We start from the raw sequence: 15,000 nt of genomic DNA on the forward strand, positions 1-15,000 counted from the left end.
CGATCTAACCCAGCGCCCCCTGCATACCAGGCGAGCCCCATACCCCTTGAGCCACACCCCTAGCCCCTAACTTACTTTCTCTCTCTCTCTCTCTCTCTCTCTCTCTCTCTCTCTCTCTCTCTCTCCTCTCTCCCCCCCCTGCCCCCCTCATCCTATTACTCCTTTTCTCCTCCAACACACGCCCCGCCTCCTCCCCTCCCCTCCCCCCCCCCAGGTCGACCAGTACACCCTCAACGAAAGAGGTCGACCAGTTGTCTCAATGTGAATTCTGCCTGTGTGACTAACAATATTGGTGTTTCTCCTTTGACTCGGTTCGGTGTGGGACTGGGACCACCGCTACTGGACATTCGACGCATAGCACTCTACCTACTGAGGTATATTCACAGCCCAGCCAGCCCTAGATGATTGGTTTTCTTTTTTCCTTTATTGGGGGGGGGGAGGGGGGCTTGTTTGATTGCCGCGCAGCTTTACATTTCTTCTCTCTCCCCTCCTCCTCGCAGGTTGACCAGTTGGCCGGTGTGCCCCAGAACGACTGAGGTCGACCAGTTGTCCACTGGAGGGAGGACTTCGATTTTTTTTTTTTTTTCTCTTTATGTAGTATGTATAGAGGTCGATCAGTTGTCCTAACATAAGCGGACGGGGATTTGGGGCCGGGGATTGGGGCCGAACTGGGTGTGCATTTATGCACGCCTTTTTTTTTCTTCCTTCCTTCCTTCCTTCCTTCCTTCCTTCTTGTTTTTTCTTTCTTGTTTTTGTTTTTTTTTAATATTTAGTGTTTAGTTTTCGGGGGACCCAACATCTTTATTTTTATTATTATTATTATTATTTTTTAAACTTTTTTTTTTAATTTTGTTTTGAAAGAAAGAAAGAAAGAAAGAAAGAAAGAAAGAAAGAAAGAAAGAAAGAAAAAGAGAGAGAGAGAGAGAAGAGAATTATTTAATATTTATTTTTCAGTTTTTGGCGGACACAACATGGTTGTATGTTGTATGTGGTGCTGAGGATCGAACCCGGGCCGGCCGCACGCACGCACGCACGCACGCACGCACGCACGCACGCCAGGCGAGCACACTACTGCTTGAGCCACATCCCCAGCCCTAAACTTATTTATTTTAGTTTTTATTTGGTGCGACCTAACCCGGCGCCCCACCCAGCCCCTAAGTTTTCCCCTTCCCCTTCCTCCCACTCCCTCTCTCTCTCTCTCTCTCTCTCTCTCTCTCTCTCTCTCTCTCTCTCTCCCCCCCCCTCCCTCCCTCCCTCCCTCCCTCCCTCCCTCCCCTCTTCCTGTTGCTGAAAGCTTGGCCCAATCCAATAAGGATGGCAAGGTCTTGAGACACAGGAAAAAAGGCTTATGGCAGCGCTGGCAAAGCAAAAACATGGGGACTCTGGTCCCCAAAGACTGTGATTCTGCACCTCAGCAACAACAGGAGGTTTCGTAGAGGAGATTCAAAGGCCACCTTGCACTTCTTCCTGGCCGCAGTTGTAATTCGGCTTCTTACTTTTGATAAGACTCATTTCTGACATCCTCTGGTCTCCAAAGTCTACATGACATCCTTGACTATGCTGGGCGTGGACTCAAGGACAGATAAGTCTGCCTAAAACAGGGAAGAAAGGTGATATGATTCCCCCTGGATTGAATCCAGAAGTGCCTAACCACCACCACCACCACGGAGTTACACCTCGATTTTTTTTTTTTTTTTTGAGAAGGGGTGTCCCTCTATTGCTCACCTGTGGTGGTGTTATCACATGGGGTGAGGGGGGTGTCCTTCCCCTTCCCTCTCCTGTCTCTCTATTTGCTGGTTAAAGCTCGAGGTCTCTGGAGGTTGCCTGAGTACTCCCAGGACCTCACTTTCTCTTGTGAGTAGCTGAGGTGGTGGTTGCTGGACACTGTCTCACCATTCTGATCTTTCACTACTCTTACTGTTCTCTTCCAGGACCTTTGGATCGACTTCCTTCTTCCAAGGATGGTGGAATGATGACAAAGGTGATGGTATTGGAGATTTGGGACTCCCCCCCCCCCCCCCCCCGGGGTGGTGGTGGTGGTGGTGGTGGTGGTGGTGGTTGTTTTTCCTCCTGGATGGCTGTCAAACCTGCAGCAGCACACACATCGGTCCATCTCGAAGTGGAGAATCTCTAAAGGATCTTCAGGGAAAGCGTGGACAAGGAGGATTCAGTCCCGGGAGACACGAGATGGGAAATCCCCCCCCCCCCAATTTCTTCTGGAAAATACCTAATACCAATAAAGGCAGGACAAAATGCAGCACAGGCTGGCTGGCTGAGGTTTATATATCGCCGAGTAGGTCTACAGGTAAAATTGGATCCCAGAGCAACTGTGCAGTTACTCAGGGTCCTTCCCTTTCCCAGCCGTCCGTCCGTGTCCCCTATCGGACCCAAGCTGCTCCCTCCCCTAAGGCTTTCTCAGTTGGCTAATCCTCCACACTTAGGAGTGGTGAAGGTGGGACACACGTTTTAGGCTTGCTTGGCTTCTTCAGTCGGATCTCATCTTGCCACCGGGTCAGAAACACAAGCATATACACTTGGATGTTTCCACCCTGTGGAACTTGGGAGTTCACAGTGAGTGGTCTGCGGTCTCAAAAGGGCAGCCTCGTTGGTTGCAGTCACTGAACGCTAGGTGGCGCAAAGCTACCGTCATTTTGCAAGACCTGCCTGAGTTCCATTTCCAGTTTCGATATCATCTATCTACATGTATAGACATAGATAGATAGATAGACAGACAGACTTAGATATCTATATCTATATCCATATACAGATCACTAAGCTGCAAGCCGCCGCGTCATGTCTTCCTCTCTTCCCTCAGCCTACTGAGTCCCTGGAAAGACAGATGGGCAAGGGCCTCAGTGCCCGCTCTGTTGTTCCCCCGCCCCGCCCCCCCCCCCCACACACACAGTAAAGTCCTGGAAGCACTGGGCGGTGGGGGGGACATACCGCTGGTATCTGATCACTTTCCTTAGCCTTTAACATGCCCCACCTAGGAGATAGCTTCTGTGCCTCTGCCCGACCCTTGGAATTTGAACTATAATCCTACACTTCCCCCATCCCACTCACTCCAATTCCCCAGCAGTAGTCGCTCCCAAGGCTGTCACCACTAGAGGTCCAAGGTAAACACCTTCCCTCCCCCACCCCTGAGAGTTATGAGGGAGGGCCTGGATGAGGTTAAGAGAGAAACAAACCAAAACAGTGATGTTTCCCGTTTGTGTGTGTGTGTGTGTGTGTGTGTGTGTGTGTCTGTGTGTGTGTGTGTGTCTGTGTGTGTCTCCAGTGTGTACCTGTCTGCGCACCAAACCCAAGCAGGATGGATTCGGGCCTGGGGGAAGGAGAGGGAGGCCCTTCCTGGGTTTACTTTCTGGGGAAGAAGAGACAAAGGAAAAAAGGTGAGGGTGTTGCCCAGCAATCAAGACCGTTTGTGGACCAATGCCCAAGGCCCTGCCCTGGGTTTCTTCCCCAGCCTAGCATCACAAAAGAAACAAAAGTAGTGAACAAAGAGAGACTCAAACAACCCAAACAGGCAAGGAAATCTCATCTCAAAGTGCCCATGGGAAAGGGGAAAAAAAGAATAAAGAAAAACAAACAAACAAAAAAAAAGATGCCTCCCGTGCTGGGCTGGACAGCGTTAGAGCGCTCGCCTAGCATATTCGAGGCCCTGGGTTCGATCCTCAGCTCCAGAGAAAAAGAAATTAATAACACAAACGCATTCTTTACAACTAGGCCAAATAAATAAATAAAAGAAATCAAGACACTAGAAGAGACCTTGCCCACACAGAAAAAGGGCAGGGCGGGGTGGGGTGGGGGGGTGGGGGGGGGGAGATCGACATGGAAATCACTCTACCCTTGGCATTCCAATAGCCGAATACATCTCCCCATACTCATGTCAGGGTTTCCTTGGTGGGGATGGAACCGGAAACCAGCCCCTCCCTCACGCAGGCTCATCATGGACCCTGGAAAACTGGGGACTGAACACACAGTTTGCCACTGAGCTAAACCAACATCCCCTTTTTATAAAGATATTTTTATACATTTTTGGTAAATCCATTGATTTATGAGTTGAACCCAGAAGCACTCACTTGACCACTGACTGAGCCACATCCTCATATTCAATTTATCTATCTATCTATTTGTTTGTTTTCTTGCTTGCTTGCTTGCTTGCTTGCTTGCTTGCTTGCTTGCTTGTTCTTGTTCTAGTTAAAGCTTGGTCCCGGGGTTTCAAAAACTGACTTCCAGACCACTCGCGTATAAAGGAATCAAGCCTTTATGAAAGCACAACTAGCGGCGACTGACCAGAAGAACATACAGCTGTTCCCCTGACCAGCCTCAAACAATTGCAAGGGTGCTCCTTAGAAGCCTGAAACCGGCAAAAGGGACGTTTTGGAGGGAGGGGGCGTCTAGCTAATGCAAGCAAGCCAAGTTACAGAAGCTGGAGAGTGAAGTCAGGCGGAGGGACGCTCAGCCAATCACAATCAGCCTAGCCACTCCAGTGACAGAAGCATAGCCCCGTTAGGGGCTAGTTACAGAAACAACGTCCCCTGTCCTTAAAGTTTTCTATAGCAAAAGGAAAAGAACATCTTGCCCCAGTCATGACCCTTCTACTCGGCCTGGTTGTTTTACAGAATGGAGACAGTAAAACAAAACAGAGTCCCATTTGCTTTTACTATCACAAATTTTCTTTTGGAGACAGGGGTCTCTCGAGGTTACTTTCGCCATGAGCTTACAATCCTTCTCTCAACCTCCTCCTGATCCTCTTGGGGGGTGGGGGGTGGGGGACAGACATGAACCCCCAACCCATGCCTGGCTAAGCCTTGCATTTTATTTTTTTTCCCCTTTAATTTTTTGAGTTGTAGATGGATGGACACAATATCTTTACCTTATTGGCTTGTTTGTCCCTTTGTTTTTGGTTCTGTGGTGCTCAGGATCAGGATCGAATCCACCGCTCCACACCTCCCAGGCCAGTGCTCTACTGCCGAGCTAAAACCCTAGCCCAAGCTTTGCATTCTAGAATGCATACATTTCCTTCTGCGCTGAAGGAACACAGACACATTTATTGTACAACAAGCCCAGAGATCTTCACATCACAGTTGCCTAGAAGTCCTACATACAGTCGTTGACCTTTGACTTTGGAAGCCACGTTCAGAATCTATGACTCTGGGGCTGGAGATGTGGCTCAGCGGTAGTGCGCTCGCCTGGCATGCGTGCGGCCCGGGTTCGATCCTCAGCACCACATACCAACAAAGATGTTGTGTCTGCCGAGAACTAAAAAATAAATATTAAAAATTCTCTCTCTCTATCTCTCTCTCTCTCTCCTCTCTCACTCTCTCTTAAAAAAAAAAAAAAAAAAAAAAAAAAAAAAGAATCTATGACTCTGGCCAGATAACTGCCACGATGTGGTTTTTGCTCACCAACAGTTGGACCTAGGTGAACAGCTTGGACACAAGTGGACAAATACTCTTATGCATTCAGGACACAGTGCCACTCGCCTGCTACAGGAGTGTTCTTTCAACAAACGATCACAAAACAAACCCTTACTTATCCAATCAAAACTAACAGATGTGAAAACTGGTCATTAATGGCACAGATCTTTTTATTTATTTATTTTTTATTTTTTAGAGAGAGTGTGAGAGTGAGAGAGAGAGAGAGAGAGAGAGAGAGATAGAGAGAGAGAGAGATTTTTAATATCTATCTATCTATCATCTATCTATCTATCTATGTATTTACTTCGTTAGTTAGTTAGTTAGTTAGTTACTTAGTTAGTTAGTTTTCGGCGGACACAACATCTTTGTTGGTATGTGGTGCTGAGGATGGAACCCGGGCCGCACGCATGCCAGGCGAGCGTGCTACCGCTTGAGCCACATCCCCAGCCCCAAGCACAGATCTTTTTTTTTTTTTTTTTTTTTTTTTTTTTTTTTTTTTAAATCTGAATGTTACACCGAATTCAAGTGTTAGAACTTCCACATGTGTCACTGACTACGGGATAAGTTTAGAGCTTCGGTACAATACAATAAAATACAATAAATAAAAAGGGCATTAATTGGTGACCTCTCGTGTAGGAAACCTATATGTCTTTAAGTGTACCAACTTTTGAATAATAAAAAAATCTCTCACACACAGCATACTACTCTAGTCCCCAGATGTGCACACATCTCCAGTGGCAGAGATGTGGGGTGATTCAGGAGAATCACAAGACTAAGCCCAGCCTCAGCAACTTATGGAGCCCTGCGGTAAAGAGAGAGAGAGAGAGAGAGAGAGAGAGAGAGAGAGAGAGGTGTAGGTGTTGGGGGGTGTTGCTCAGAGGCAAAGCATCTCAGAAGGAAGAGGGGGAATTTATTATAATAAGAAAACATAAGAACTGAACCTTTACAGCAGCAAAACTCTGACGACTCTGCTGACACTCTGTTGTTTTAACGCATCCGAGGCCTAGCAAGGTTATCACACAGAAAAAGTGATTTTCTGGATGGAAATTCTAAATATTTGTTAGCCAATGGGCAGATATCCCACCCTGAAAGTCAATGTAGCTTCACCTGTGATTAGGGAGGGGGAAGGAAGGGAAAAGAGAAAGGAAAAAGGATATGGGTTTTAACATGAGCCTCAGTGGCTGAGCAGTGAGACTTATACTCAAAGCATATCAAGTGGACCCCTGTTACATTTTCTGACCCCCACCACCACCTCCCCCCACCCCTTTCCTTGATTTGACACTTGGGAGAAAATTTTTTTTTTTTTTTTTTTTTTAATATTTATTTTTTTAGTTCTCGGCGGACACAACATCTTTGTTGGTATGCGGTGCTGAGGATCGAACCCGGGCCGCACGCATGCCAGGCGAGCGCGCTACCGCTTGAGCCACATCCCCAGCCCGAAAATTTTTTTAAAAAGACAAAAAAGGACAAACAACAGCAGCAACAACCACAACAGAAACAACAACCACCTTACCGAATTTCTGAATTTACATGAGTGAATTACTCTTCTTGATTCTCAGTAACATAGTTTATACTTTTCATGGTTTTTGGCTTGTTTGTTTGTGTGTAATTTAAAAAAATCAGAAGAAATTATTGGTATTCATTGCATATAGAGTGACCCATGTTAGCTTATCTCTCAGTTGCAAAGAAGGGGGGGGGGCGCAAGGGGGGGGAGGGGTTGGTGTTGGTGATGGTGGCAAAAAGCAACCTGGAACCTGCTTTACCTAGGCTACTGGTTTGATAAAGTCTTCCTTGCATGGATGTGTTGTAGGGACAAATGAGGCAAGGCACCGACCGAACAGAGCGGGAAACGGTTTTATTTGGCTGCCGCCAGGTTCAGAGGACACGGCTTTTGCTGTAATGAATTAATCCCCTGAACCCCGACTTCAGGTAGTTTCAGAGTTTTATACCGAGCATGTAAGGGGAGGGGCTCAGAAATTCATGGTCTGCAGAAGTTCACATAAAAGCAGCTTTTTCTCTCACTGTTCTGGGCATGTTAACCCACCCTTCGAGGACAACACCTGAGAAGGGGAGAGCTTCTTCCCCCCTGTCTAGTCTCTCCCTGCCAGCTGTAACCATGGAGTCCAGTTGGTAACTTCTCGTATCTTAAAAATGTAGACCTCTGGGTGAAGTCCAGCTCAAGGCCAGAGGCCTTGTTTGCACATTTCTTCAAAGTACTATTCTGGATATGTTTGTGAAAAACTAGTAAGGGGGTGTCCAGCACCTGGAGTGCTGGTGTCTTCTCGGCCAGTGGCCAAGTAAACAGGGCGACACGAAAATAGGAAGTTTATCCACCTTGAATTCTTTTGCAGAGACTCTTTTGCCGACAGACCTAAAACCAGTCTGGGTGAAGATTTCTGAAGAGGCCCAGTTAAGACTTTTCAGTGGAGAGAGGGGGGGGGGTGCCACTTCAGATGATGATGAATCGCAAAGACACATTGGACTGACCCAAACATATCACATATTTTAAGATTCTACTCATTCAGGGCAAAGAGTAAGCAGTTTTACCTAACAATAGTTTGGTTTCAAAAGGCTTTTTTTTTTTTTTTTAATCTAATCCCCTGCTTTTCCCTTAGAGCTCTTCTCTTTTCTCTTAGAAAACTCTACTCTTAGTCAGAGGTCCAAATCTCCATTCAAATGACACAGGAAAAAAAAAAAAATTCTCTCAAGCACTTGGACCCCTCCTGCCCCAAACAAAAAAGTTCTGGGTGATCAATGAATTTAAAAAGCAGGAAGAATGAATCATTAACAGAAATGAACATAACCACAGTTACTACTTTGTAAGAATTGGAAAGAATTAGCCAGGGCAGAGCTTCCAATTCAAACACTGTAATTATTAGACAACAAACAAACAGACAGACAGACAGACAGACAAACAAAAACCCTGAAGTACAGGAGACTCTCTCCTTCTCTCTCTATAACACATACACACACACACACACACACACACACACACACACACACACATTTCCCTCTCTTTCTCCACACCAAACTCTTTTTAATCACTGGATTTTCAGTTTCTCACTTAGTGGAGCACCCCTTTTCTTTAGGATCAATCTCCTCCTAGGTTTCTTTTTATACCAAAGGGTGTGTGTGTGTGTGGGGGGGGGGACAAGTTACACATGATCCAGGAGAAGGAGGCCAAAGCAATCAGGTTATTAAGGAACATCAGGAGAGAGAAATTAAATGCTGGTGGACACATTGAACAAATGCTCTGAAACAAGTGATATCCAAATTAACCTCTTAGTTTAGTTTTAAACCATAAATGCAGAGTTAGAGAGACAAACTGACCCTTAAAACAGATACGGGAAACCATACTGGAATCTGAAACAGGCTGGGAATTGTGAACAGCCTGGAGAGGCCATATTTTTCTTCCTTCAGGGGCAGTGGGAGAGACTTTGCACTGCCTGTTGTTATGTAAATTAGAACTGAGACCTGCCCCAAGCAAGCCCGGTTTAGTGTAAGAATCTTACTTCCCCGCCCTGATAACTGGCACCCCAGCCTGGCAGAAAACAAATTTTCCCTTGCAGACAAACTGGTAGGAACCCAAAGTGGCTGGAACCACCCCCCCCCCCAAAAAAAAAAAAAAAAAAAGAACAAAATGGCACAGAGAAGGAATAGTACAAGTACCTGCTTTATCTAGGCTACTGGTTTGATAAAGTTGACACTTTGTTGGGGGTATTTCAATCTCACCTTGACCCCTGACCTGCCCCTCTCAAGAGTTTGTGAAAGATGCAAACTGATTTTTACATGTTTCTGTCAATTCCTACATTGTCTGGATGGATCCAACCGTGGCCTATCAGTCTGCCTGAAATGAATCCTGGCAGTGGCCAACATGCCTGACCTCCAGATTACTTTTGTGGTGTTCAGAGAAGAGTTGTGGTGTGATTTCATGTTTTAGACTTTGTCGAGATTGGGTTTATGTTCCATTCTATGGTCAACTTTGGTAAACATTCCGTATTCACTTTAAAAGAAGGTCTGCTGGGGCTGGGGTTGTGGCTCAGTGGTAAAGCACTTGCCTTGCGTGTGTGAGGCCCTGGGTTCGATCCTCAGTACCACATAAAAATAAATATTAAAAGAAAAGGAAGAAGGTCTGCTGTGTAGTGGTGGCCTTGCAGTGTTCTGAACATGACCATTAGGTGTGGGTTGTTCGTGATGTGCTTCTGCTGTCCTTTGTTACTGATTATTTATTTATGGCCTATGTCATCAGCTGCTAAGGGATGAGTGTTCTCGTCTCTTTGCCATAATTGATTTATCCATCTTTTCTTTTAATTCTCTCTGGTTTTCATATAGGTATCTATTTATTTTTTTCTAAACATTTTTTTTTTAAGCTGTAGATGGACACAATGTCTTTATCTTTATTTATTTATTTCTATGTGGTGCTGAGGATTGAGCCCAGGGCCTCAGGAATGCAAGGCAAGCGCTCTACCACTGAGCTACAATCCCAACCCTCATGTAGGTATTCTGAGGTTATGGAATGACTTGCACACTACCTTAAGATTGTTTAATGCTTCCTCAAAGATCTGACTGTTTATCAATGTGCTATGTTCCTCCTACGCCTGGCAGTGATTGTCTTGTGTGTACCTTGAAGTCGTACTGAAAATAAATAAGTGACTGAGTACAGTGGCCTATGTCTGTCATCCCAGATGCTTCTCTCTCTCTCTCTCTCTCTCTCTCTCTCTCTCTCTCTCTCTCAGCTGAGGCAGGAGGATCCAGAGTTTAAAGCCACCCTCAGCAAAAGTGAGACACTAAGCAACTCAGTGAGACCCTGTCTCTAAGTAACATACTAGATAGGTAGGGCTAGGGGATGTGGCTCAGTAGTCAGTGAGTGCCCCTGAGTTCAATCCCTGTTTACAGGCCTCCTCCAATAAATAAACAAACAGATAAATAAATAAATAAATAAATAGATAGATAGATAGATAGATAGATAAATAAATAAGTTTATTTTGTCTATTTAGGTGATGATGATGATGATGATGATTTTAATGTGGTGCTGGGATTGAACCCTGTGCCTCATGCGTACTTGGTAAGTGCTGTACCACTGAGCCACAACACCAGAATGACAACACCGTGAAGTGCTCTTGCTCAGACTGTGGTCTCCTGTGTGGCTGGGGAGGGCAGGGGTTGGGTCCATTTAGGGCTGACAGATATTGTTGCCCTGCTACGTCTTAGATGAAACAGTGCGTAATATGTGCACACAGATAAAAATGAAGGTAGAGATGGCAAGCTTTCTCCAGCTTTATTTATCCCAGAGCATGTGGTGTTTCAGTCTAGGGCAACAGACCATGCTTTTTAGCCAAGGCAGCCTCTCTTAGAGCCCTGTTACAGCTTCTGATTACTAAGTACCTAAATGTAAAATTTGGCTCTGTGATATTGATAGATTAAAAAAAAAAAAAAAAAAAAAAAAAAGATAAAATGGCCAAACAGACAAAATAGAACTCCACAAGGAAGCATCCTTTTTCCTATTAGGATTAGTATTCTTTTTTTTTTTTTTTTTTTCTCCTGTTTCGTAGTATGTTGTCGGTGGACAGCACACCTTCTTTCGATTTGTTCCTTTTTGTATATGGCGTGCTAAGGCTCAGACTCTGTGCTAGGCCGGCCCTCTGCCACTGACCCAAAGACATAGACAGCCCCTAGACAAGAAAGGATTCTCAGAGGCTGGTCATCTTCCAATTTTTTTTTTTTTTTTTTTTTTTTTGTACAGAAAAAGGAGGAAACACAAAGCCCAAAGACCAGCAGATCAAATTCCCAAGCAACCGATGTCAAACTGATTTTTACATGTTTCTGTCAATTCCTACATCGTCTGGATGGATCCAACCGTGGCCTATCAGTCTGCCTGTCTAATTGTGGCTTCACCGTGGTGGTTTCGGTTTTGAACTCCCACAGCGCCCGTGTCCCCCGCCGGATTCTCTAGGGGTGCTGGGCAGACTGCCGGCGCCTCCCGCTGCTGCGGGGGACCCTGGGGGAGGGGGAGAGGCGGCGGCTGGTGGCACGTGCCCGGGTGACTTTCTACGACCCCTGCGGAGCAGATCCCGCTGACACCGACCGACCGAGGTTCCGCGTCCCTTCAGCCTGATTTGGTTGACGGTTTTCGAGCTCCCCCTGGTGGCCGCTTTTATAGGAGCGTCTTAATCCAATTCTGAGAAGTATCTGTTCAGGTCCTTGGCCCATGGATTGATTGGATTTTTTGTTCGATTCTTTTTTTTTTTCTTTTTGCTTTCTGTCCCCCCCCCCACCCCCGTTGTTGTTGTTGTTGTTGTTGTTGTTGTTGTTGTTTCGCTCTGGGGCAAGGGCCCACACTTTTTAGCCGAGGCAGCCGCTCTTAGAGCCCTGTTACAGCTCCTGATTACCAAGTGCCTAAAGGTAAAATTTGGCCCTGTGACCCAATGGAAAATGACTTGCCATTCAAGAATATGCTCATTTCTTAGGGAAAACAACAACAGCAGCAGCAACAGAAACAGCACCCCCCCCCCCAAAAAAAAAAAAAGATAAATAAAGACACAAATACAAATAAGAATTCATGGGCTGGAGATGTGGCTCAAGTGGTAACGCGCTCCTCTGTCCTGCTGGGTTCCAGCCTCAGCACCGCATAAAATAAACATGTTGTGTTCACTGAATACTGAAAAACAAACATAAAAAATATTCAAAATATTCTCTCTCTCTCTCTCTCTCTCTCTCTCCCCCCCCCCCCCCGGTCTTTAAAAAAGAAAGATAAGTAAAAGTTTAAAAAGGGGCTGGGGATGTGGCTCAAGCAGCAGCGCGCTCGCCTGGCATGCGTGCGGCCGGGATTCGTCCCTCAGCACCACATACAAACAAAGATGTTGTGTCCGTCCGCCGAAAACTAAAAAGTAAATATCAAAGTTCTCTCTCACTCTTTGTTAAAACAAAACAAAACAAAATAAACAAACAAACAAACAGACAAAAAAAAAAAAAAAAGATAATGCGGCCAGACAGACAAAATAGAACTCCACAAGGAAAAATCCTTTTTCCTATCATGATCAGTATTCTTTTTTTTCATTTTTGGAGTAGTTGTAGGTGGACAGCACGCCTTCTTTCGACTTGTTCCTTTTTGTATGCCGCGCTAAGGCTCAAACCCAGCGCCTCCTATGTGCTAGGCCGGCCCTCTGCCACTGAACCACAGACAGAGAGGAGGGAGGATTCTCAGAGGCTGTTCATCTTCCCATTTTTTTTTTTTTGGGGGGGGGGTACGGAAACAGGCGGGAACCCCAAGCCCAAAGACCAGCAGATCAAATTCCCAAGCAGCCGATTTCAACGGGTTTTTACACGTTTGTGTCCATTCCTCCATTCTCTGGATGGATCCGACCGTGGCCTAGCAATCTGCCTGTCTTAACAGTGGCTTCACCGTGGTGGTTTCGGTTTTGAAGTCCCACACCGCCCGTGTCCCCCGCCGGGTTCTCTAGGGGTGCTGGGCCGACCTGCCTGCGTCTCGTGCCCGCCGCTGTGTGTGTGTGGGGGGCCCTGGCGGGGCGACCCGACTGGTGGGACGTGTCCGGGTGACTTTCTACGACCCCTGCGGAGCGGATCCCGCTGACGCCGACCGAGGTTCCGCGTCCCTTCCTCCGGATTTGGTTGACGGTTGTCGAGCTCCCCCTGGTGGCCGCTTTTATGGGAGCGTCTTCTCATCGGAAGTCGCCAAGGCGTGATATTCGGCGGCGGTGGCCGAGACGGAGTTCCAGGAGCTGGGCGGCGCCGGCGGAACTGTCTCGGTCGCGCTGGGCTGGGCCGTTGTGGCCCGTTGGCGGGATATTGGACCGGCGGGCTTAGTGTGTGTGTGTGTGTGTCGGTTGTCTCCTCTCCCTGCTCGGTCCGGGCCGCGGGCGCCTCGGGTGGCGGTCTTGAGCGGTTCCTTCGGTGGCGCGGGCTTCGCTTTGCCCGGTCTGGGTCGGCCGCCGGGACTTCTGTCTTCTTTTTCTCCCGCTTCCTCTCCCTCTCCCTCTCTCTCGTGGGTTTTGGCCGCGGGGCTGCGCCGGGCGGGCCGGAGGGGTGTGCTGGCCCGGCCTTGCCGCGTTCCCTCTTTGGGGGCCGCTGCCCGGGGCTTGTCCCGATGGCTGTGCGCGGCGTCCTTCGGTGGTGGGTCTTAGCGTGTTCCCCGGCCGCCCCCCGATCCTGCTCGTTGGGGATGGTGGTCCCCGCCTCTTGCTTGCGCCTTCGTCAACGAGGGTCGACCAGTTGTCCCTAGGGGCTCTGGATCTCGGTGATGGGCTCGATTTCGCGGTCCGCCGACCGTGACTCTCTTCGGGGAAGGCGGCAGTGGTGAGTGAACTGTTCCCCGTTGCCCCGGTCGCGGTTGTTTTGGCCCGAGTTGGCCGTTTTCTGCCATCGGGTAGGTGCTGACACGGTGTCCTCTGGCGTGTGCCGCCAGAGGGAGGGAGGGAGCTTGGGCCTCCGGGTGCGTGCGGGGCTCTGGGCTGATGGGGTGGCCCGGACCCGTTCCCTCTTGAGCCGCCTGCCTTGGGCCTGCGTGCGACGGCTCTTCGGTGCACCTGGAGCGCCCTCGCGGTGGTTGCCACCTCCGGCCGGCCGGTCTCCTGGCGCCGGAAGGGCGGTGGGGGAGGTGGCGGGTGGTCCTTTACCGCCCGTGCGCTCCCCGCTGCGGGCGCCGAGGGCGGTGTGACGACGCTAGCTTCCATGGCTCCGAGCCGCGTGTCAGGCGTTCCCCGTTCCGTGTCGTCGGCCGCTCTCCCTGGGGTGTGGGGCCGGCGAGGCCGTAGCAGGCTCCTCTTAGAAGCGGTCCTCGCCGGGTCTCCCCCTGCTCCCCGGGTCTCTCCCGCCCACTCTGCTGATCGATGTGGTGACTTTGCGCTCTCCTGGGCTGGACCAAAGCCGCGCCAGGCGAGGGACGGACATTCATGGCGAATGGGCCAGCTCTTCTCGTCCTGCCCGCGGGCCCCTCGCCTTGCCTCCCCGCCCGTTCGCGGTGCGGGGAAGGGCGGGGGTGCGGAATCCGGCCTCGACCTCGCTCCCGGGGTCCTTTGACGTAGCGGGTGCTTCCCGCCCGCCGCCCGCTCTGGGCGGCCAAGGGCCGTGTGTGTGGCCCTCCCCGCGTCGGGGAGGGCTGCCGCCGTGCTCCCTCGGCGCGACGGCGCGCCTCTGCTTCGGTGCTCCTGGGGCGCTCCGGGTCGTTTCCTGAGGTGCCTGAGGCTGAGCCGGTGTGTGCTGTTCCCGGTCCCGGTGCCGCTGCCGCGGCCGGCCGCCGCCTCGCTGTCGGTCTCGCCCCGTCTGCGGGGGTTTCCGAGGCGAGTGCCTGAAGGGAAGAACGGTGTTGCTTCGTTCGGGGGATCGAGGCGGTGAGCCCGGCAGCGTTGCCCGTCCCCTCTCCGGGGGGGAGCGGGTCGCGTTGTCGTCCCCAGCGCTGAGTGGCGCGGGGAGTGTTAGGCGAGCGGGCGCCCGCGCGCTCTTTCCTCCCTCCGGTGGGGGAAAAGGAGATGCTGCCCGGGCGTGCGAGCGATTGTGGCGGGACGCTGAGCAGGGGCCGGGTCCGGCCCCTGAGGCGATGGGGCTTTGGGTGTCCCCGGCCGCG

The sequence above is a fragment of the Urocitellus parryii genome, unplaced genomic scaffold (genome assembly GCF_045843805.1).
Source record: "Urocitellus parryii isolate mUroPar1 unplaced genomic scaffold, mUroPar1.hap1 Scaffold_310, whole genome shotgun sequence".
NCBI classification, from domain to species: domain Eukaryota; kingdom Metazoa; phylum Chordata; class Mammalia; order Rodentia; family Sciuridae; genus Urocitellus; species Urocitellus parryii.